This window comes from Musa acuminata, chromosome BXJ2-1, assembly GCF_036884655.1.
Source record: "Musa acuminata AAA Group cultivar baxijiao chromosome BXJ2-1, Cavendish_Baxijiao_AAA, whole genome shotgun sequence".
NCBI classification, from domain to species: Eukaryota; Viridiplantae; Streptophyta; class Magnoliopsida; order Zingiberales; family Musaceae; genus Musa; species Musa acuminata.
The window spans coordinates 27611518-27630315 of record NC_088338.1 but is presented as its reverse complement, the minus strand read 5'-3'; the positions used below and the strand labels follow the sequence as shown (position 1 = coordinate 27630315).

The window sequence follows — 18798 nt, the reverse complement described above, 5'->3', positions numbered from 1 at the left end:
GGTCGGCGCATCAACGTCCGGAGCCTCTTGCCCGTCACGAAACTGTCGTCGCTTTCTCGAACGTTCACGAAATCCCTATTGCAAGCTCTCTCCGAGCCCTAGCCCGACGACTGCGTATCGGTCACGGCAAGCGCGTGCCGAAATCATCGGCACTTTCTAGAACGATCTCGGAATCGCTATTGCGACCCCAATCCGGAAAGCTCTCTCCGAGCCCCTCGATACTGAGTGCGTAGCAGTCACAGCAAATATTCAGCCCCAAAACAATCGTCTCAGAGCTATACGGGAGATGTTGCGTATCTCGGGATGCAAAAAGGAGTGCAACACGATGACTTCCCAGGGGGTCACCCATCGTAGTACTACTCTGGCCCAAGCACGCTTAAGTTCGGTGTTTTGATGGGATCCGGTGATTTAGTGCTGCCATTATCGCACCCGTTTCGCGAGCTTCGTCCCTCGCCTATGTGCACGTCGCGGTCGGCGCATCAACATCCGGAGCCTCTTGCCCGTCACGAAACTGTCGTCGCTTTTCTCGAACGTTCACGAAATCCCTATTGCAAGCTCTCTCCGAGCCCTAGCCCGACGACTGCGTATCGGTCACGGCAAGCGCGTGCCGAAACCATCGGCACTTTCTAGAACGATCTCGGAATCGCTATTGTGACCCCAATCCGGAAAGCTCACTCTGAGCCCCTCGATACTGACTGCGTAGCGGTCAAAGCAAATTTCCAGCCCCAAAACAAACGTCTCGGAGCTCTACGGGAGATGTTTCGTATCCCGGGATGCAAAAAGGAGTGCAACACGAGGACTTCCCAGGGGGTCACCCATCGTAGTACTACTCTGGCCCAAGCAAGCTTAACTTCGGTGTTTTGATGGTATCCTGTGATTTAGTGCTGCCTTTATCGCACCCGTTTCGCGAGCTTCGTCCCTCGCCTATGTGCACGTCGCGGTCGGTGCATCAACGTCCGGAGCCTCTTGCCCGTCACGAAACTGTCGTCGCTTTCTCGAACGTTCACGAAATCCCTATTGCATGCTCTCTCCGAGCCCTAGCCCGACGACTGCGTATCGGTCACGGCAAGCACGTGCCGAAATCATCGGCACTTTCTAGAACGATCTCGGAATCGCTATTGCGACCCCAATCCGGAAAGCTCTCTCCGAGCCCCTCGATACTGAGTGCGTAGCGGTCACAGCAAATTTCCAGCCCCAAAACAATCGTCTCGGTGCTCTACGGGAGATGTTTCGTATCCCGGGATACAAAAAGGAGTGCAACACGAGGACTTCCCAGGGGGTCACCAATCCTAGTCCTACTCTGGCCCAAGCACGCTTAACTTCGGTTTTTTGATGGGTTCCGGTGATTTAGTGCTGCCATTATCGCACCCGTTTCGCGAGCTTCGTCCCTCGCCTATGTGCACGTCGCGGTCGGCGCATCAACGTCCGGAGTCTCTTGCCCGTCACGAAACTGTCGTCGCTTTCTCGAACGTTCACGAAATCCCTATTGCAAGCTCTCTCCGAGCCCTAGCCCGACGACTGCGTATCGGTCACGGCAAGCGCGTGCCGAAATCATCGGCACTTTCTAGAACGATCTCGGAATCGCTATTGCGACCCCAATCCGGAAAGCTCTCTCCGATCCCCTCGATACTGAGTGCGTAGCGGTCACAGCAAATTTCCAGCCCCTAAACAATCGTCTCGGAGCTCTACGGGAGATGTTTCGTATCCCGGGATGCAAAAAGGAGTGCAACACGATGACTTCCCAGGGGGTCACCCATCGTAGTACTACTCTGGCCCAAGCACGCTTAAGTTCGGTGTTTTGATTGGATCCGGTGATTTAGTGCTGCCATTATCGCACCCGTTTCGCGAGCTTCGTCCCTCGCCTATGTGCACGTCGCGGTCGGCGCATCAACGTCCGGAGCCTCTTGCCCGTCATGAAACTGTCGTCGCTTTTCTCGAACGTTCACGAAATCCCTATTGCAAGCTCTCTCCGAGCCCTAGCCCGACGACTGCGTAACGGTCACGGCAAGCGCGTGCCGAAACCATCGGCACTTTCTAGAACGATCTCGGAATCGCTATTGCGACCCCAATCCGGAAAGCTCTCTCCGAGCCCCTCGATACTGACTGCGTAGCGGTCACAGCAAATTTCCAGCCCCAAAACAATCGTCTCGGAGCTCTACGGGAGATGTTTCGTATCCCGGGATGTAAAAAGGAGTGCAACACGAGGAATTCCCAGGGGGTCACCATTCCTAGTCCTACTCTGGCCCAAGCACGCTTAACTTCGGTGTTTTGATGGGATCCGGTGATTTAGTGCTGCCATTATCGCACCCGTTTCGCGAGCTTCGTCCCTCGCCTATGTGCACGTCGCGGTCGGCGCATCAACGTCCGGAGCCTCTTGCCCGTCACGAAACTGTCGTCGCTTTCTCGAACGTTCACGAAATCCCTATTGCATGCTCTCTCCGAGCCCTAGCCCGACGACTGAGTATCGGTCACGGCAAGCACGTGCCGAAATCATCGGCACTTTCTAGAACGATCTCGGAATCGCTATTGCGACCCCAATCCGGAAAGCTCTCTCCGTTCCCCTCGATACTGACTGCGTAGCGGTCACAGCAAATTTCCAGCCCCAAAACAATCGTCTTGGAGCTCTACGGGAGATGTTTCGTATCCCGGGATGCAAAAAGGAGTGCAACACGATGACTTCCCAAGGGGTCACCCATCGTAGTACTACTCTGGCCCAAGCACGCTTAACTTCGGTGTTTTGATGGGATCCGGTGATTTAGTGCTACCATTATCGCACCCATTTCGCGAGCTTCGTCCCTCGCCTATGTGCACGTCGCGGTCGGCGCATCAACGTCCGGAGCCTCTTGCCCGTCACGAAACTGTCGTCGCTTTCTCGAACGTTCACGAAATCCCTATTGCAAGCTCTCTCCGAGCCCTAGCCCGACGACTGCGTATCGGTCACGGCAAGCGCGTGCCAAAATCATCGGCACTTTCTAGAACGATCTCGGAATCGCTATTGCGACCCCAATCCGGAAAGCTCTCTCCGAGCCCCTCGATACTGAGTGCGTAGCGGTCACAGCAAATTTCCAGCCCCAAAACAATCGTCTCGGAGCTCTACGGGAGATGTTTCGTATCCCGGGATGCAAAAAGGAGTGCAACACGATGACTTCCCAGGGGGTCACCCATCGTAGTACTACTCTGGCCCAAGCACGCTTAAGTTCGGTGTTTTGATGGGATCCGGTGATTTAGTGCTGCCATTATCGCACCCGTTTCGCGAGCTTCGTCCCCCGCCTATGTGCACGTCGCGGTCGGCGCATCAACGTCCGGAGCCCCTTGCCCGTCAAGAAACTGTCGTCGCTTTCTCGAACGTTCACGAAATCCCTATTGCAAGCTCTCTCCGAGCCCTAGCCCGACGACTGCGTATCGGTCATGGCAAGCGCGTGCCGAAACCATCGGCACTTTCTAGAACGATCTCGGAATCGCTATTGCGACCCCAATCCGGAAAGCTCTCTCCGAGCCCCTCGATACTGACTGCGTAGCGGTCACAGCAAATTTCCAGCCCCAAAACAATCGTCTCGGAGCTCTACGGGAGATGTTTCGTATCTCGGGATGCAAAAAGGAGTGCAACACGATGACTTCCCAGGGGGTCACCCATCGTAGTACTACTCTGGCCCAAGCACGCTTAAGTTCGGTGTTTTGATGGGATCCGGTGATTTAGTGCTGCCATTATCGCACCCGTTTCGCGAGCTTCGTCCCTCGCCTATGTGCACGTCGCGGTCGGCGCATCAACGTCCGGAGCCTCTTGCCCGTCATGAAACTGTCGTCGCTTTTCTCGAACGTTCACGAAATCCCTATTGCATGCTCTCTCCGAGCCCTTGCCCGACGACTGCGTATCGGTCACGGCAAGCGCGTGCCGAAATCATCGGCACTTTCTAGAACGATCTCGGAATCGCTATTGCGACCCCAATCCGGAAAGCTCTCTCCGAGCCCCTCGATACTGACTGCGTAGCGGTCACAGCAAATTTCCTGCCCCAAAACAATCGTCTCGGAGCTCTACGGGAGATGTTTCGTATCCCGGGATGCAAAAAGGAGTGCAACACGAGGACTTCCTAGGGGGTCACCAATCCTAGTCCTACTCTGGCCCAAGCACGCTTAACTTCAGTGTTTTGATGGGATCTGGTGATTTAGTGCTGCCTTTATCGCACCCGTTTCGCGAGCTTCGTCCCTCGCCTATGTGCACGTCGCGGTCGGTGCATCAACGTCCGGAGCCTCTTGCCCGTCACGAAACTGTCGTCGCTTTCTCGAACGTTCACGAAATCCCTATTGCATGCTCTCTCCGAGCCCTAGCCCGACGACTGCGTATCGGTCACGGCAAGCGCGTGCCGAAATCATATGCACTTTCTAGAACGATCTCGGAATCGCTATTGCGACCCCAATCCGGAAAGCTGTCTCCGAGCCCCTCGATACTGACAGCGTAGCGGTCACAGCAAATTTCCAGCCCCAAAACAATCGTCTCGGAGCTCTACGGGAGATGTTTCGTATCCCGGGATGTAAAAAGGAGTGCAACACGAGGACTTCCCAGGGGGTCACCATTCCTAGTCCTACTCTGGCCCAAGCACGCTTAACTTCGGTGTTTTGATGGGATCCGGTGATTTAGTGCTGCCATTATCGCACCCGTTTCGCGAGCTTCGTCCCTCGCCTATGTGCACGTTGCGGTCGGCGCATCAACGTCCGGAGCCTCTTGCCCGTCACGAAACTGTCGTCGCTTTCTCGAACGTTCACGAAATCCCTATTGCATGCTCTCTCCGAGCCCTAGCCCGACGACTGCGTATCGGTCACGGCAAGCACGTGCCGAAATCATCGGCACTTTCTAGAACGATCTCGGAATCGCTATTGCGACCCCAATCCGGAAAGCTCTCTCCGAGCCCCTCGATACTGAGTGCGTAGCGGTCACAGCAAATTTCCAGCCCCAAAACAATCGTCTCGGAGCTCTACGGGAGATGTTTCGTATCCCGGAATGCAAAAAGGAGTGCAACACGAGGACTTCCCAGGGGGTCACCAATCCTAGTCCTACTCTGGCCCAAGCACGCTTAACTTCGGTTTTTTGATGGGATCCGGTGATTTAGTGCTGCCTTTATCGCACCCGTTTCGCGAGCTTCGTCCCTCGCCTATGTGCACGTCGCGGTCGGCGCATCAACGTCCGGAGCCTCTTGCCCGTCACGAAACTGTCGTCGCTTTCTCGAATGTTCACGAAATCCCTATTGCATGCTCTCTCCGAGCCCTAGCCCGACGATTGCGTATCGGTCACGGCAAGCGCGTGCCGAAATCATCGGCACTTTCTAGAACGATCTCGGAATCGCTATTGCGACACCAATCCGGAAAGCTCTCTCCGAGCCCCTCGATACTGAGTGCGTAGCGGTCACAGCAAATTTCCAGCCCCAAAACAATCGTCTCGGAGCTCTACGGGAGATGTTTCGTATCCCGGGATGCAAAAAGGAGTGCAACACGAGGACTTCCCAGGGGGTCACCAATCCTAGTCCTACTCTGGCCCAAGCACGCTTAACTTCAGTGTTTTGATGGGATCCGGTGATTTAGTGCTGCCTTTATCGCACCCGTTTCGCGAGCTTCGTCCCTCGCCTATGTGCACGTCGCGGTCGGCGCATCAACGTCCGGAGCCTCTTGCCCGTCACGAAACTGTCGTCGCTTTCTCGAATGTTCACGAAATCCCTATTGCATGCTCTCTCCGAGCCCTAGCCCGACGATTGCGTATCGGTCACGGCAAGCGCGTGCCGAAATCATCGGCACTTTCTAGAACGATCTCGGAATCGCTATTGCGACACCAATCCGGAAAGCTCTCTCCGAGCCCCTCGATACTGAGTGCGTAGCGGTCACAGCAAATTTCCTGCCCCAAAACAATCGTCTCGGAGCTCTACGGGAGATGTTTCGTATCCCGGGATGTAAAAAGGAGTGCAACACGAGGACTTCCCAGGGGGTCACCATTCCTAGTCCTACTCTGGCCCAAGCACGCTTAACTTCGGTTTTTTGATGGGATCCGGTGATTTAGTGCTGCCTTTATCGCACCCGTTTCGCGAGCTTCGTCCCTCGCCTATGTGCACGTCGCGGTCGGCGCATCAACGTCCGGAGTCTCTTGCCCGTCACGAAACTGTCGTCGCTTTCTCGAACGTTCACGAAATCCCTATTGCAAGCTCTCTCCGAGCCCTAGCCCGACGACTGCGTATCGGTCACGGCAAGCGCGTGCCGAAATGATCGGCACTTTCTAGAACGATCTCGGAATCGCTATTGCGACCCCAATCCGGAAAGCTCTCTTCGAGCCCCTCGATACTGAGTGCGTAGCGGTCACAGCAAATTTCCAGCCCCAAAACAATCGTCTCGGAGCTCTACGGGAGATGTTTCGTATCTCGGGATGCAAAAAGGAGTGCAACACGATGACTTCCCAGGGGGTCACCCATCGTAGTACTACTCTGGCCCAAGCACGCTTAAGTTCGGTGTTTTGATGGGATCCGGTGATTTAGTGCTGCCTTTATCGCACCCGTTTCGCGAGCTTCGTCCCTCGCCTATGTGCACGTCGCGGTCGGTGCATCAACGTCCGGAGCCTCTTGCCCGTCACGAAACTGTCGTCGCTTTCTCGAACGTTCACGAAATCCCTATTGCATGCTCTCTCCGAGCCCTAGCCCGACGACTGCGTATCGGTCACGGCAAGCGCGTGCCGAAATCATATGCACTTTCTAGAACGATCTCGGAATCGCTATTGCGACCCCAATCCGGAAAGCTGTCTCCGAGCCCCTCGATACTGACAGCGTAGCGGTCACAGCAAATTTCCAGCCCCAAAACAATCGTCTCGGAGCTCTACGGGAGATGTTTCGTATCCCGGGATGTAAAAAGGAGTGCAACACGAGGACTTCCCAGGGGGTCACCATTCCTAGTCCTACTCTGGCCCAAGCACGCTTAACTTCGGTGTTTTGATGGGATCCGGTGATTTAGTGCTGCCATTATCGCACCCGTTTCGCGAGCTTCGTCCCTCGCCTATGTGCACGTTGCGGTCGGCGCATCAACGTCCGGAGCCTCTTGCCCGTCACGAAACTGTCGTCGCTTTCTCGAACGTTCACGAAATCCCTATTGCATGCTCTCTCCGAGCCCTAGCCCGACGACTGCGTATCGGTCACGGCAAGCACGTGCCGAAATCATCGGCACTTTCTAGAACGATCTCGGAATCGCTATTGCGACCCCAATCCGGAAAGCTCTCTCCGAGCCCCTCGATACTGAGTGCGTAGCGGTCACAGCAAATTTCCAGCCCCAAAACAATCGTCTCGGAGCTCTACGGGAGATGTTTCGTATCCCGGAATGCAAAAAGGAGTGCAACACGAGGACTTCCCAGGGGGTCACCAATCCTAGTCCTACTCTGGCCCAAGCACGCTTAACTTCGGTTTTTTGATGGGATCCGGTGATTTAGTGCTGCCTTTATCGCACCCGTTTCGCGAGCTTCGTCCCTCGCCTATGTGCACGTCGCGGTCGGCGCATCAACGTCCGGAGCCTCTTGCCCGTCACGAAACTGTCGTCGCTTTCTCGAATGTTCACGAAATCCCTATTGCATGCTCTCTCCGAGCCCTAGCCCGACGATTGCGTATCGGTCACGGCAAGCGCGTGCCGAAATCATCGGCACTTTCTAGAACGATCTCGGAATCGCTATTGCGACACCAATCCGGAAAGCTCTCTCCGAGCCCCTCGATACTGAGTGCGTAGCGGTCACAGCAAATTTCCAGCCCCAAAACAATCGTCTCGGAGCTCTACGGGAGATGTTTCGTATCCCGGGATGCAAAAAGGAGTGCAACACGAGGACTTCCCAGGGGGTCACCAATCCTAGTCCTACTCTGGCCCAAGCACGCTTAACTTCAGTGTTTTGATGGGATCCGGTGATTTAGTGCTGCCTTTATCGCACCCGTTTCGCGAGCTTCGTCCCTCGCCTATGTGCACGTCGCGGTCGGCGCATCAACGTCCGGAGCCTCTTGCCCGTCACGAAACTGTCGTCGCTTTCTCGAATGTTCACGAAATCCCTATTGCATGCTCTCTCCGAGCCCTAGCCCGACGATTGCGTATCGGTCACGGCAAGCGCGTGCCGAAATCATCGGCACTTTCTAGAACGATCTCGGAATCGCTATTGCGACACCAATCCAGAAAGCTCTCTCCGAGCCCCTCGATACTGAATGCGTAGCGGTCACAGCAAATTTCCAGCCCCAAAACAATCGTCTCGGAGCTCTACGGGAGATGTTTCGTATCCCGGGATGTAAAAAGGAGTGCAACACGAGGAATTCCCAGGGGGTCACCATTCCTAGTCCTACTCTGGCCCAAGCACGCTTAACTTCGGTGTTTTGATGGGATCCGGTGATTTAGTGCTGCCATTATCGCACCCGTTTCGCGAGCTTCGTCCCTCGCCTATGTGCACGTCGCGGTCGGCGCATCAACGTCCGGAGCCTCTTGCCCGTCACGAAACTGTCGTCGCTTTCTCGAACGTTCACGAAATCCCTATTGCATGCTCTCTCCGAGCCCTAGCCCGACGACTGAGTATCGGTCACGGCAAGCACGTGCCGAAATCATCGGCACTTTCTAGAACGATCTCGGAATCGCTATTGCGACCCCAATCCGGAAAGCTCTCTCCGTTCCCCTCGATACTGACTGCGTAGCGGTCACAGCAAATTTCCAGCCCCAAAACAATCGTCTTGGAGCTCTACGGGAGATGTTTCGTATCCCGGGATGCAAAAAGGAGTGCAACACGATGACTTCCCAAGGGGTCACCCATCGTAGTACTACTCTGGCCCAAGCACGCTTAACTTCGGTGTTTTGATGGGATCCGGTGATTTAGTGCTACCATTATCGCACCCATTTCGCGAGCTTCGTCCCTCGCCTATGTGCACGTCGCGGTCGGCGCATCAACGTCCGGAGCCTCTTGCCCGTCACGAAACTGTCGTCGCTTTCTCGAACGTTCACGAAATCCCTATTGCAAGCTCTCTCCGAGCCCTAGCCCGACGACTGCGTATCGGTCACGGCAAGCGCGTGCCAAAATCATCGGCACTTTCTAGAACGATCTCGGAATCGCTATTGCGACCCCAATCCGGAAAGCTCTCTCCGAGCCCCTCGATACTGAGTGCGTAGCGGTCACAGCAAATTTCCAGCCCCAAAACAATCGTCTCGGAGCTCTACGGGAGATGTTTCGTATCCCGGGATGCAAAAAGGAGTGCAACACGATGACTTCCCAGGGGGTCACCCATCGTAGTACTACTCTGGCCCAAGCACGCTTAAGTTCGGTGTTTTGATGGGATCCGGTGATTTAGTGCTGCCATTATCGCACCCGTTTCGCGAGCTTCGTCCCCCGCCTATGTGCACGTCGCGGTCGGCGCATCAACGTCCGGAGCCCCTTGCCCGTCAAGAAACTGTCGTCGCTTTCTCGAACGTTCACGAAATCCCTATTGCAAGCTCTCTCCGAGCCCTAGCCCGACGACTGCGTATCGGTCATGGCAAGCGCGTGCCGAAACCATCGGCACTTTCTAGAACGATCTCGGAATCGCTATTGCGACCCCAATCCGGAAAGCTCTCTCCGAGCCCCTCGATACTGACTGCGTAGCGGTCACAGCAAATTTCCAGCCCCAAAACAATCGTCTCGGAGCTCTACGGGAGATGTTTCGTATCTCGGGATGCAAAAAGGAGTGCAACACGATGACTTCCCAGGGGGTCACCCATCGTAGTACTACTCTGGCCCAAGCACGCTTAAGTTCGGTGTTTTGATGGGATCCGGTGATTTAGTGCTGCCATTATCGCACCCGTTTCGCGAGCTTCGTCCCTCGCCTATGTGCACGTCGCGGTCGGCGCATCAACGTCCGGAGCCTCTTGCCCGTCATGAAACTGTCGTCGCTTTTCTCGAACGTTCACGAAATCCCTATTGCATGCTCTCTCCGAGCCCTTGCCCGACGACTGCGTATCGGTCACGGCAAGCGCGTGCCGAAATCATCGGCACTTTCTAGAACGATCTCGGAATCGCTATTGCGACCCCAATCCGGAAAGCTCTCTCCGAGCCCCTCGATACTGACTGCGTAGCGGTCACAGCAAATTTCCTGCCCCAAAACAATCGTCTCGGAGCTCTACGGGAGATGTTTCGTATCCCGGGATGCAAAAAGGAGTGCAACACGAGGACTTCCTAGGGGGTCACCAATCCTAGTCCTACTCTGGCCCAAGCACGCTTAACTTCAGTGTTTTGATGGGATCTGGTGATTTAGTGCTGCCTTTATCGCACCCGTTTCGCGAGCTTCGTCCCTCGCCTATGTGCACGTCGCGGTCGGTGCATCAACGTCCGGAGCCTCTTGCCCGTCACGAAACTGTCGTCGCTTTCTCGAACGTTCACGAAATCCCTATTGCATGCTCTCTCCGAGCCCTAGCCCGACGACTGCGTATCGGTCACGGCAAGCGCGTGCCGAAATCATATGCACTTTCTAGAACGATCTCGGAATCGCTATTGCGACCCCAATCCGGAAAGCTGTCTCCGAGCCCCTCGATACTGACAGCGTAGCGGTCACAGCAAATTTCCAGCCCCAAAACAATCGTCTCGGAGCTCTACGGGAGATGTTTCGTATCCCGGGATGTAAAAAGGAGTGCAACACGAGGACTTCCCAGGGGGTCACCATTCCTAGTCCTACTCTGGCCCAAGCACGCTTAACTTCGGTGTTTTGATGGGATCCGGTGATTTAGTGCTGCCATTATCGCACCCGTTTCGCGAGCTTCGTCCCTCGCCTATGTGCACGTTGCGGTCGGCGCATCAACGTCCGGAGCCTCTTGCCCGTCACGAAACTGTCGTCGCTTTCTCGAACGTTCACGAAATCCCTATTGCATGCTCTCTCCGAGCCCTAGCCCGACGACTGCGTATCGGTCACGGCAAGCACGTGCCGAAATCATCGGCACTTTCTAGAACGATCTCGGAATCGCTATTGCGACCCCAATCCGGAAAGCTCTCTCCGAGCCCCTCGATACTGAGTGCGTAGCGGTCACAGCAAATTTCCAGCCCCAAAACAATCGTCTCGGAGCTCTACGGGAGATGTTTCGTATCCCGGAATGCAAAAAGGAGTGCAACACGAGGACTTCCCAGGGGGTCACCAATCCTAGTCCTACTCTGGCCCAAGCACGCTTAACTTCGGTTTTTTGATGGGATCCGGTGATTTAGTGCTGCCTTTATCGCACCCGTTTCGCGAGCTTCGTCCCTCGCCTATGTGCACGTCGCGGTCGGCGCATCAACGTCCGGAGCCTCTTGCCCGTCACGAAACTGTCGTCGCTTTCTCGAATGTTCACGAAATCCCTATTGCATGCTCTCTCCGAGCCCTAGCCCGACGATTGCGTATCGGTCACGGCAAGCGCGTGCCGAAATCATCGGCACTTTCTAGAACGATCTCGGAATCGCTATTGCGACACCAATCCGGAAAGCTCTCTCCGAGCCCCTCGATACTGAGTGCGTAGCGGTCACAGCAAATTTCCAGCCCCAAAACAATCGTCTCGGAGCTCTACGGGAGATGTTTCGTATCCCGGGATGCAAAAAGGAGTGCAACACGAGGACTTCCCAGGGGGTCACCAATCCTAGTCCTACTCTGGCCCAAGCACGCTTAACTTCAGTGTTTTGATGGGATCCGGTGATTTAGTGCTGCCTTTATCGCACCCGTTTCGCGAGCTTCGTCCCTCGCCTATGTGCACGTCGCGGTCGGCGCATCAACGTCCGGAGCCTCTTGCCCGTCACGAAACTGTCGTCGCTTTCTCGAATGTTCACGAAATCCCTATTGCATGCTCTCTCCGAGCCCTAGCCCGACGATTGCGTATCGGTCACGGCAAGCGCGTGCCGAAATCATCGGCACTTTCTAGAACGATCTCGGAATCGCTATTGCGACACCAATCCGGAAAGCTCTCTCCGAGCCCCTCGATACTGAGTGCGTAGCGGTCACAGCAAATTTCCTGCCCCAAAACAATCGTCTCGGAGCTCTACGGGAGATGTTTCGTATCCCGGGATGTAAAAAGGAGTGCAACACGAGGACTTCCCAGGGGGTCACCATTCCTAGTCCTACTCTGGCCCAAGCACGCTTAACTTCGGTTTTTTGATGGGATCCGGTGATTTAGTGCTGCCTTTATCGCACCCGTTTCGCGAGCTTCGTCCCTCGCCTATGTGCACGTCGCGGTCGGCGCATCAACGTCCGGAGTCTCTTGCCCGTCACGAAACTGTCGTCGCTTTCTCGAACGTTCACGAAATCCCTATTGCAAGCTCTCTCCGAGCCCTAGCCCGACGACTGCGTATCGGTCACGGCAAGCGCGTGCCGAAATCATCGGCACTTTCTAGAACGATCTCGGAATCGCTATTGCGACCCCAATCCGGAAAGCTCTCTTCGAGCCCCTCGATACTGAGTGCGTAGCGGTCACAGCAAATTTCCAGCCCCAAAACAATCGTCTCGGAGCTCTACGGGAGATGTTTCGTATCTCGGGATGCAAAAAGGAGTGCAACACGATGACTTCCCAGGGGGTCACCCATCGTAGTACTACTCTGGCCCAAGCACGCTTAAGTTCGGTGTTTTGATGGGATCCGGTGATTTAGTGCTGCCATTATCGCACCCATTTCGCGAGATTCGTCCCTCGCCTATGTGCACGTCGCGGTCGGCGCATCAACGTCCGGAGCCTCTTGCCCGTCATGAAACTGTCGTTGCTTTTCTCGAACGTTCACGAAATCCCTATTGCAAGCTCTCTCCGAGCCCTAGCCCGACGACTGCGTAACGGTCACGGCAAGCGCGTGCCGAAACCATCGGCACTTTCTAGAACGATCTCGGAATCGCTATTGCGACCCCAATCTGGAAAGCTCTCTCCGAGCCCCTCGATACTGACTGCGTAGCGGTCACAGCAAATTTCCAGCCCCAAAACAATCGTCTCGGAGCTCTACGGGAGATGTTTCGTATCCCGGGATGCAAAAAGGAGTGCAACACGAGGACTTCCCAGGGGGTCACCAATCCTAGTCCTACTCTGGCCCAAGCACGCTTAACTTCAGTGTTTTGATGGGATCCGGTGATTTAGTGCTGCCTTTATCGCACCCGTTTCGCGAGCTTCGTCCCTCGCCTATGTGCACGTCGCGGTCGGCGCATCAACGTCCGGAGCCTCTTGCCCGTCACGAAACTGTCGTCGCTTTCTCGAATGTTCACGAAATCCCTATTGCATGCTCTCTCCGAGCCCTAGCCCGACGATTGCGTATCGGTCACGGCAAGCGCGTGCCGAAATCATCGGCACTTTCTAGAACGATCTCGGAATCGCTATTGCGACACCAATCCGGAAAGCTCTCTCCGAGCCCCTCGATACTGAGTGCGTAGCGGTCACAGCAAATTTCCAGCCCCAAAACAATCGTCTCGGAGCTCTACGGGAGATGTTTCGTATCCCGGGATGCAAAAAGGAGTGCAACACGAGGACTTCCCAGGGGGTCACCAATCCTAGTCCTACTCTGGCCCAAGCACGCTTAACTTCGGTGTTTTGATTGGATCCGGTGATTTAGTGCTGCCATTATCGCACCCATTTCGCGAGCTTCGTCCCTCGCCTATGTGCACGTCGCGGTCGGCGCATCAACGTCCGGAGCCTCTTGCCCGTCATGAAACTGTCGTCGCTTTCTCGAACGTTCACGAAATCCCTATTGCAAGCTCTCTCCGAGCCCTAGCCCGACGACAACGTATCGGTCACGGCAAGCGCGTGCCGAAATCATCGGCACTTTCTAGAACGATCTCGGAATCGCTATTGCGACCCCAATCCGGAAAGCTCTCTCCGTTCCCCTCGATACTGACTGCGTAGCGGTCACAGCAAATTTCCAGCCCCAAAACAATCGTCTTGGAGCTCTACGGGAGATGTTTCGTATCCCGGGATGCAAAAAGGAGTGCAACACGATGACTTCCCAAGGGGTCAACCATCGTAGTACTACTCTGGCCCAAGCACGCTTAACTTCGGTGTTTTGATGGGATCCGGTGATTTAGTGCTGCCATTATCGCACCCATTTCGCGAGCTTCGTCCCTCGCCTATGTGCACGTCGCGGTCGGCGCATCAACGTCCGGAGCCTCTTGCCCGTCACGAAACTGTCGTCGCTTTCTCGAACGTTCACGAAATCCCTATTGCAAGCTCTCTCCGAGCCCTAGCCCGACGACTGCGTATCGGTCACGGCAAGCGCGTGCCAAAATCATCGGCACTTTCTAGAACGATATCGGAATCGCTATTGCGACCCCAATCCGGAAAGCTCTCTCCGAGCCCCTCGATACTGAGTGCGTAGCGGTCACAGCAAATTTCCAGCCCCAAAACAATCGTCTCGGAGCTCTACGGGAGATGTTTCGTATCCCGGGATGCAAAAAGGAGTGCAACACGATGACTTCCCAGGGGGTCACCCATCGTAGTACTACTCTGGCCCAAGCACGCTTAAGTTCGGTGTTTTGATGGGATCCGGTGATTTAGTGCTGCCATTATCGCACCCGTTTCGCGAGCTTCGTCCCTCGCCTATGTGCACGTCGCGGTCGGCGCATCAACGTCCGGAGCCCCTTGCCCGTCACGAAACTGTCGTCGCTTTCTCGAACGTTCACGAAATCCCTATTGCAAGCTCTCTCCGAGCCGTAGCCCGACGACTGCGTATCGGTCACGGCAAGCGCGTGCCGAAACCATCGGCACTTTCTAGAACGATCTCGGAATCGCTATTGCGACCCCAATCCGGAAAGCTCTCTCCGTTCCCCTCGATACTGACTGCATAGCGGTCACAGCAAATTTCCAGCCCCAAAACAATCGTCTTGGAGCTCTACGGGAGATGTTTCGTATCCCGGGATGCAAAAAGGAGTGCAACACGATGACTTCCCAAGGGGTCACCCATCGTAGTACTACTCTGGCCCAAGCACGCTTAACTTCGGTGTTTTGATGGGATCCGGTGATTTAGTGCTGCCATTATCGCACCCATTTCGCGAGCTTCGTCCCTCGCCTATGTGCACGTCGCGGTCGGCGCATCAACGTCCGGAGCCTCTTGCCCGTCACGAAACTGTCGTCGCTTTCTCGAACGTTCACGAAATCCCTATTGCAAGCTCTCTCCGAGCCCTAGCCCGACGACTGCGTATCGGTCACGGCAAGCGCGTGCCAAAATCATCGGCACTTTCTAGAACGATATCGGAATCGCTATTGCGACCCCAATCCGGAAAGCTCTCTCCGAGCCCCTCGATACTGAGTGCGTAGCGGTCACAGCAAATTTCCAGCCCCAAAACAATCGTCTCGGAGCTCTACGGGAGATGTTTCGTATCCCGGGATGCAAAAAGGAGTGCAACACGAGGACTTCCCAGGGGGTCAACCATCGTAGTACTACTCTGGCCCAAGCACGCTTAAGTTCGGTGTTTTGATGGGATCCGGTGATTTAGTGCTGCCATTATCGCACCCATTTCGCGAGATTCGTCCCTCGCCTATGTGCACGTCGCGGTCGGCGCATCAACGTCCGGAGCCTCTTGCCCGTCATGAAACTGTCGTTGCTTTTCTCGAACGTTCACGAAATCCCTATTGCAAGCTCTCTCCGAGCCCTAGCCCGACGACTGCTTAACGGTCACGGCAAGCGCGTGCCGAAACCATCGGCACTTTCTAGAACGATCTCGGAATCGCTATTGCGACCCCAATCTGGAAAGCTCTCTCCGAGCCCCTCGATACTGACTGCGTAGCGGTCACAGCAAATTTCCAGCCCCAAAACAATCGTCTCGGAGCTCTACGGGAGATGTTTCGTATCCCGGGATGCAAAAAGGAGTGCAACACGAGGACTTCCCAGGGGGTCACCAATCCTAGTCCTACTCTGGCCCAAGCACGCTTAACTTCGGTGTTTTGATTGGATCCGGTGATTTAGTGCTGCCATTATCGCACCCATTTCGCGAGCTTCGTCCCTCGCCTATGTGCACGTCGCGGTCGGCGCATCAACGTCCGGAGCCTCTTGCCCGTCACGAAACTGTCGTCGCTTTCTCGAACGTTCACGAAATCCCTATTGCAAGCTCTCTCCGAGCCCTAGCCCGACGACAACGTATCGGTCACGGCAAGCGCGTGCCGAAATCATCGGCACTTTCTTGAACGATCTCGGAATCGCTATTGCGACCCCAATCTGGAAAGCTCTCTCCGAGCCCCTCGATACTGACTGCGTAGCGGTCACAGCAAATTTCCAGCCCCAAAACAATCGTCTCGGAGCTCTACGGGAGATGTTTCGTATCCCGGGATGCAAAAAGGAGTGCAACACGAGGACTTCCCAGGGGGTCACCAATCCTAGTCCTACTCTGGCCCAAGCACGCTTAACTTCAGTGTTTTGATGGGATCCGGTGATTTAGTGCTGCCTTTATCGCACCCGTTTCGCGAGCTTCGTCCCTCGCCTATGTGCACGTCGCGGTCGGCGCATCAACGTCCGGAGCCTCTTGCCCGTCACGAAACTGTCGTCGCTTTCTCGAATGTTCACGAAATCCCTATTGCATGCTCTCTCCGAGCCCTAGCCCGACGATTGCGTATCGGTCACGGCAAGCGCGTGCCGAAATCATCGGCACTTTCTAGAACGATCTCGGAATCGCTATTGCGACACCAATCCAGAAAGCTCTCTCCGAGCCCCTCGATACTGAGTGCGTAGAGGTCACAGCAAATTTCCAGCCCCAAAACAATCGTCTCGGAGCTCTACGGGAGATGTTTCGTATCCCGGGATGCAAAAAGGAGTGCAACACGAGGACTTCCCAGGGGGTCACCAATCCTAGTCCTACTCTGGCCCAAGCACGCTTAACTTCAGTGTTTTGATGGGATCCGGTGATTTAGTGCTGCCTTTATCGCACCCGTTTCGCGAGCTTCGTCCCTCGCCTATGTGCACGTCGCGGTCGGCGCATCAACGTCCGGAGCCTCTTGCCCGTCACGAAACTGTCGTCGCTTTCTCGAATGTTCACGAAATCCCTATTGCATGCTCTCTCCGAGCCCTAGCCCGACGATTGCGTATCGGTCACGGCAAGCGCGTGCCGAAATCATCGGCACTTTCTAGAACGATCTCGGAATCGCTATTGCGACACCAATCCGGAAAGCTCTCTCCGAGCCCCTCGATACTGAGTGCGTAGCGGTCACAGCAAATTTCCAGCCCCAAAACAATCGTCTCGGAGCTCTACGGGAGATGTTTCGTATCCCGGGATGCAAAAAGGAGTGCAACACGAGGACTTCCCAGGGGGTCACCAATCCTAGTCCTACTCTGGCCCAAGCACGCTTAACTTCGGTGTTTTGATTGGATCCGGTGATTTAGTGCTGCCATTATCGCACCCATTTCGCGAGCTTCGTCCCTCGCCTATGTGCACGTCGCGGTCGGCGCATCAACGTCCGGAGCCTCTTGCCCGTCACGAAACTGTCGTCGCTTTCTCGAACGTTCACGAAATCCCTATTGCAAGCTCTCTCGGAGCCCTAGCCCGACGACAACGTATCGGTCACGGCAAGCGCGTGCCGAAATCATCGGCACTTTCTAGAACGATCTCGGAATCGCTATTGCGACCCCAATCCGGAAAGCTCTCTCCGTTCCCCTCGATACTGACTGCGTAGCGGTCACAGCAAATTTCCAGCCCCAAAACAATCGTCTTGGAGCTCTACGGGAGATGTTTCGTATCCCGGGATGCAAAAAGGAGTGCAACACGATGACTTCCCAGGGGGTCACCCATCGTAGTACTACTCTGGCCCAAGCACGCTTAACTTCGGTGTTTTGATGGGATCCGGAGATTTAGTGCTGCCATTATCGCACCCATTTCGCGAGCTTCGTCCCTCGCCTATGTGCACGTCGCGGTCGGCGCATCAACGTCCGGAGCCTCTTGCCCGTCACGAAACTGTCGTCGCTTTCTCGAACGTTCACGAAATCCCTATTGCAAGCTCTCTCCGAGCCCTAGCCCGACGACTGCGTATCGGTCACGGCAAGCGCGTGCCAAAATCATCGGCACTTTCTAGAACGATATCGGAATCGCTATTGCGACCCCAATCCGGAAAGCTCTCTCCGAGCCCCTCGATACTGAGTGCGTAGCGGTCACAGCAAATTTCCAGCCCCAAAACAATCGTCTCGGAGCTCTACGGGAGATGTTTCGTATCCCGGGATGCAAAAAGGAGTGCAACACGATGACTTCCCAGGGGGTCACCCATCGTAGTACTACTCTGGCCCAAGCACGCTTAAGTTCGGTGTTTTGATGGGATCCGGTGATTTAGTGCTGCCATTATCGCACCCGTTTCGCGAGCTTCGTCCCTCGCCTATGTGCACGTCGCGGTCGGCGCATCAACGTCCGGAGCCCCTTGCCCGTCACGAAACTGTCGTCGCTTTCTCGAACGTTCACGAAATCCCTATTGCAAGCTCTCTCCGAGCCCTAGCCCGACGACTGCGTATCGGTCACGGCAAGCGCGTGCCGAAACCATCGGCACTTTCTAGAACGATCTCGGAATCGCTATTGCGACCCCAATCCGGAAAGCTCTCTCCGAGCCCCTCGATACTGACTGCGTAGCGGTCACAGCAAATTTCCTGCCCCAAAACAATCGTCTCGGAGCTCTACGGGAGATGTTTCGTATCCCGGGATTCAAAAAGGAGTGCAACACGAGGACTTCCTAGGGGGTCACCAATCCTAGTCCTACTCTGGCCCAAGCACGCTTAACTTCAGTGTTTTGATGGGATCCGGTGATTTAGTGCTGCCTTTATCGCACCCGTTTCGCGAGCTTCGTCCCTCGCCTATGTGCACGTCGCGGTCGGCGCATCAACGTCCGGAGCCTCTTGCC

General features: G+C 55.4%; 40 pseudogenes; all 40 read right to left on the bottom strand.

Annotated features, from left to right (window-relative positions):
- Window positions 1–312: 312 nt before the first annotated feature.
- On the bottom strand, window positions 313–431 carry LOC135604090 (5S ribosomal RNA; annotated as a pseudogene).
- Window positions 432–782: 351 nt separating this feature from the next.
- Window positions 783–901, bottom strand: LOC135604474 (5S ribosomal RNA; annotated as a pseudogene).
- A 350-nt stretch (window positions 902–1251) lies between these two features.
- On the bottom strand, window positions 1252–1370 carry LOC135599340 (5S ribosomal RNA; annotated as a pseudogene).
- A 350-nt stretch (window positions 1371–1720) lies between these two features.
- LOC135604600 (5S ribosomal RNA) lies at window positions 1721–1839 on the bottom strand (annotated as a pseudogene).
- A 351-nt stretch (window positions 1840–2190) lies between these two features.
- Window positions 2191–2309, bottom strand: LOC135604579 (5S ribosomal RNA; annotated as a pseudogene).
- Window positions 2310–2659: 350 nt separating this feature from the next.
- On the bottom strand, window positions 2660–2778 carry LOC135603747 (5S ribosomal RNA; annotated as a pseudogene).
- Window positions 2779–3128: 350 nt separating this feature from the next.
- On the bottom strand, window positions 3129–3247 carry LOC135604089 (5S ribosomal RNA; annotated as a pseudogene).
- Window positions 3248–3597: 350 nt separating this feature from the next.
- Window positions 3598–3716, bottom strand: LOC135604087 (5S ribosomal RNA; annotated as a pseudogene).
- A 351-nt stretch (window positions 3717–4067) lies between these two features.
- LOC135599302 (5S ribosomal RNA) lies at window positions 4068–4186 on the bottom strand (annotated as a pseudogene).
- A 350-nt stretch (window positions 4187–4536) lies between these two features.
- Window positions 4537–4655, bottom strand: LOC135604552 (5S ribosomal RNA; annotated as a pseudogene).
- A 350-nt stretch (window positions 4656–5005) lies between these two features.
- Window positions 5006–5124, bottom strand: LOC135599327 (5S ribosomal RNA; annotated as a pseudogene).
- A 350-nt stretch (window positions 5125–5474) lies between these two features.
- Window positions 5475–5593, bottom strand: LOC135599241 (5S ribosomal RNA; annotated as a pseudogene).
- A 350-nt stretch (window positions 5594–5943) lies between these two features.
- Window positions 5944–6062, bottom strand: LOC135599490 (5S ribosomal RNA; annotated as a pseudogene).
- Window positions 6063–6412: 350 nt separating this feature from the next.
- Window positions 6413–6531, bottom strand: LOC135604392 (5S ribosomal RNA; annotated as a pseudogene).
- Window positions 6532–6881: 350 nt separating this feature from the next.
- Window positions 6882–7000, bottom strand: LOC135604551 (5S ribosomal RNA; annotated as a pseudogene).
- Window positions 7001–7350: 350 nt separating this feature from the next.
- On the bottom strand, window positions 7351–7469 carry LOC135599326 (5S ribosomal RNA; annotated as a pseudogene).
- Window positions 7470–7819: 350 nt separating this feature from the next.
- On the bottom strand, window positions 7820–7938 carry LOC135599239 (5S ribosomal RNA; annotated as a pseudogene).
- Window positions 7939–8288: 350 nt separating this feature from the next.
- Window positions 8289–8407, bottom strand: LOC135604578 (5S ribosomal RNA; annotated as a pseudogene).
- Window positions 8408–8757: 350 nt separating this feature from the next.
- Window positions 8758–8876, bottom strand: LOC135603746 (5S ribosomal RNA; annotated as a pseudogene).
- A 350-nt stretch (window positions 8877–9226) lies between these two features.
- LOC135604086 (5S ribosomal RNA) lies at window positions 9227–9345 on the bottom strand (annotated as a pseudogene).
- A 350-nt stretch (window positions 9346–9695) lies between these two features.
- On the bottom strand, window positions 9696–9814 carry LOC135604085 (5S ribosomal RNA; annotated as a pseudogene).
- A 351-nt stretch (window positions 9815–10165) lies between these two features.
- Window positions 10166–10284, bottom strand: LOC135599301 (5S ribosomal RNA; annotated as a pseudogene).
- Window positions 10285–10634: 350 nt separating this feature from the next.
- On the bottom strand, window positions 10635–10753 carry LOC135604550 (5S ribosomal RNA; annotated as a pseudogene).
- A 350-nt stretch (window positions 10754–11103) lies between these two features.
- On the bottom strand, window positions 11104–11222 carry LOC135599325 (5S ribosomal RNA; annotated as a pseudogene).
- A 350-nt stretch (window positions 11223–11572) lies between these two features.
- LOC135599238 (5S ribosomal RNA) lies at window positions 11573–11691 on the bottom strand (annotated as a pseudogene).
- A 350-nt stretch (window positions 11692–12041) lies between these two features.
- LOC135599489 (5S ribosomal RNA) lies at window positions 12042–12160 on the bottom strand (annotated as a pseudogene).
- A 350-nt stretch (window positions 12161–12510) lies between these two features.
- LOC135604084 (5S ribosomal RNA) lies at window positions 12511–12629 on the bottom strand (annotated as a pseudogene).
- A 351-nt stretch (window positions 12630–12980) lies between these two features.
- LOC135599236 (5S ribosomal RNA) lies at window positions 12981–13099 on the bottom strand (annotated as a pseudogene).
- A 350-nt stretch (window positions 13100–13449) lies between these two features.
- On the bottom strand, window positions 13450–13568 carry LOC135604677 (5S ribosomal RNA; annotated as a pseudogene).
- Window positions 13569–13918: 350 nt separating this feature from the next.
- LOC135603835 (5S ribosomal RNA) lies at window positions 13919–14037 on the bottom strand (annotated as a pseudogene).
- Window positions 14038–14387: 350 nt separating this feature from the next.
- Window positions 14388–14506, bottom strand: LOC135604083 (5S ribosomal RNA; annotated as a pseudogene).
- Window positions 14507–14856: 350 nt separating this feature from the next.
- Window positions 14857–14975, bottom strand: LOC135603161 (5S ribosomal RNA; annotated as a pseudogene).
- Window positions 14976–15325: 350 nt separating this feature from the next.
- On the bottom strand, window positions 15326–15444 carry LOC135603635 (5S ribosomal RNA; annotated as a pseudogene).
- A 351-nt stretch (window positions 15445–15795) lies between these two features.
- Window positions 15796–15914, bottom strand: LOC135604676 (5S ribosomal RNA; annotated as a pseudogene).
- A 350-nt stretch (window positions 15915–16264) lies between these two features.
- LOC135599235 (5S ribosomal RNA) lies at window positions 16265–16383 on the bottom strand (annotated as a pseudogene).
- Window positions 16384–16733: 350 nt separating this feature from the next.
- Window positions 16734–16852, bottom strand: LOC135599234 (5S ribosomal RNA; annotated as a pseudogene).
- Window positions 16853–17202: 350 nt separating this feature from the next.
- On the bottom strand, window positions 17203–17321 carry LOC135604675 (5S ribosomal RNA; annotated as a pseudogene).
- A 350-nt stretch (window positions 17322–17671) lies between these two features.
- On the bottom strand, window positions 17672–17790 carry LOC135603419 (5S ribosomal RNA; annotated as a pseudogene).
- A 350-nt stretch (window positions 17791–18140) lies between these two features.
- Window positions 18141–18259, bottom strand: LOC135604082 (5S ribosomal RNA; annotated as a pseudogene).
- Window positions 18260–18609: 350 nt separating this feature from the next.
- LOC135599392 (5S ribosomal RNA) lies at window positions 18610–18728 on the bottom strand (annotated as a pseudogene).
- Between the last annotated feature and the right edge of the window lie 70 nt (window positions 18729–18798).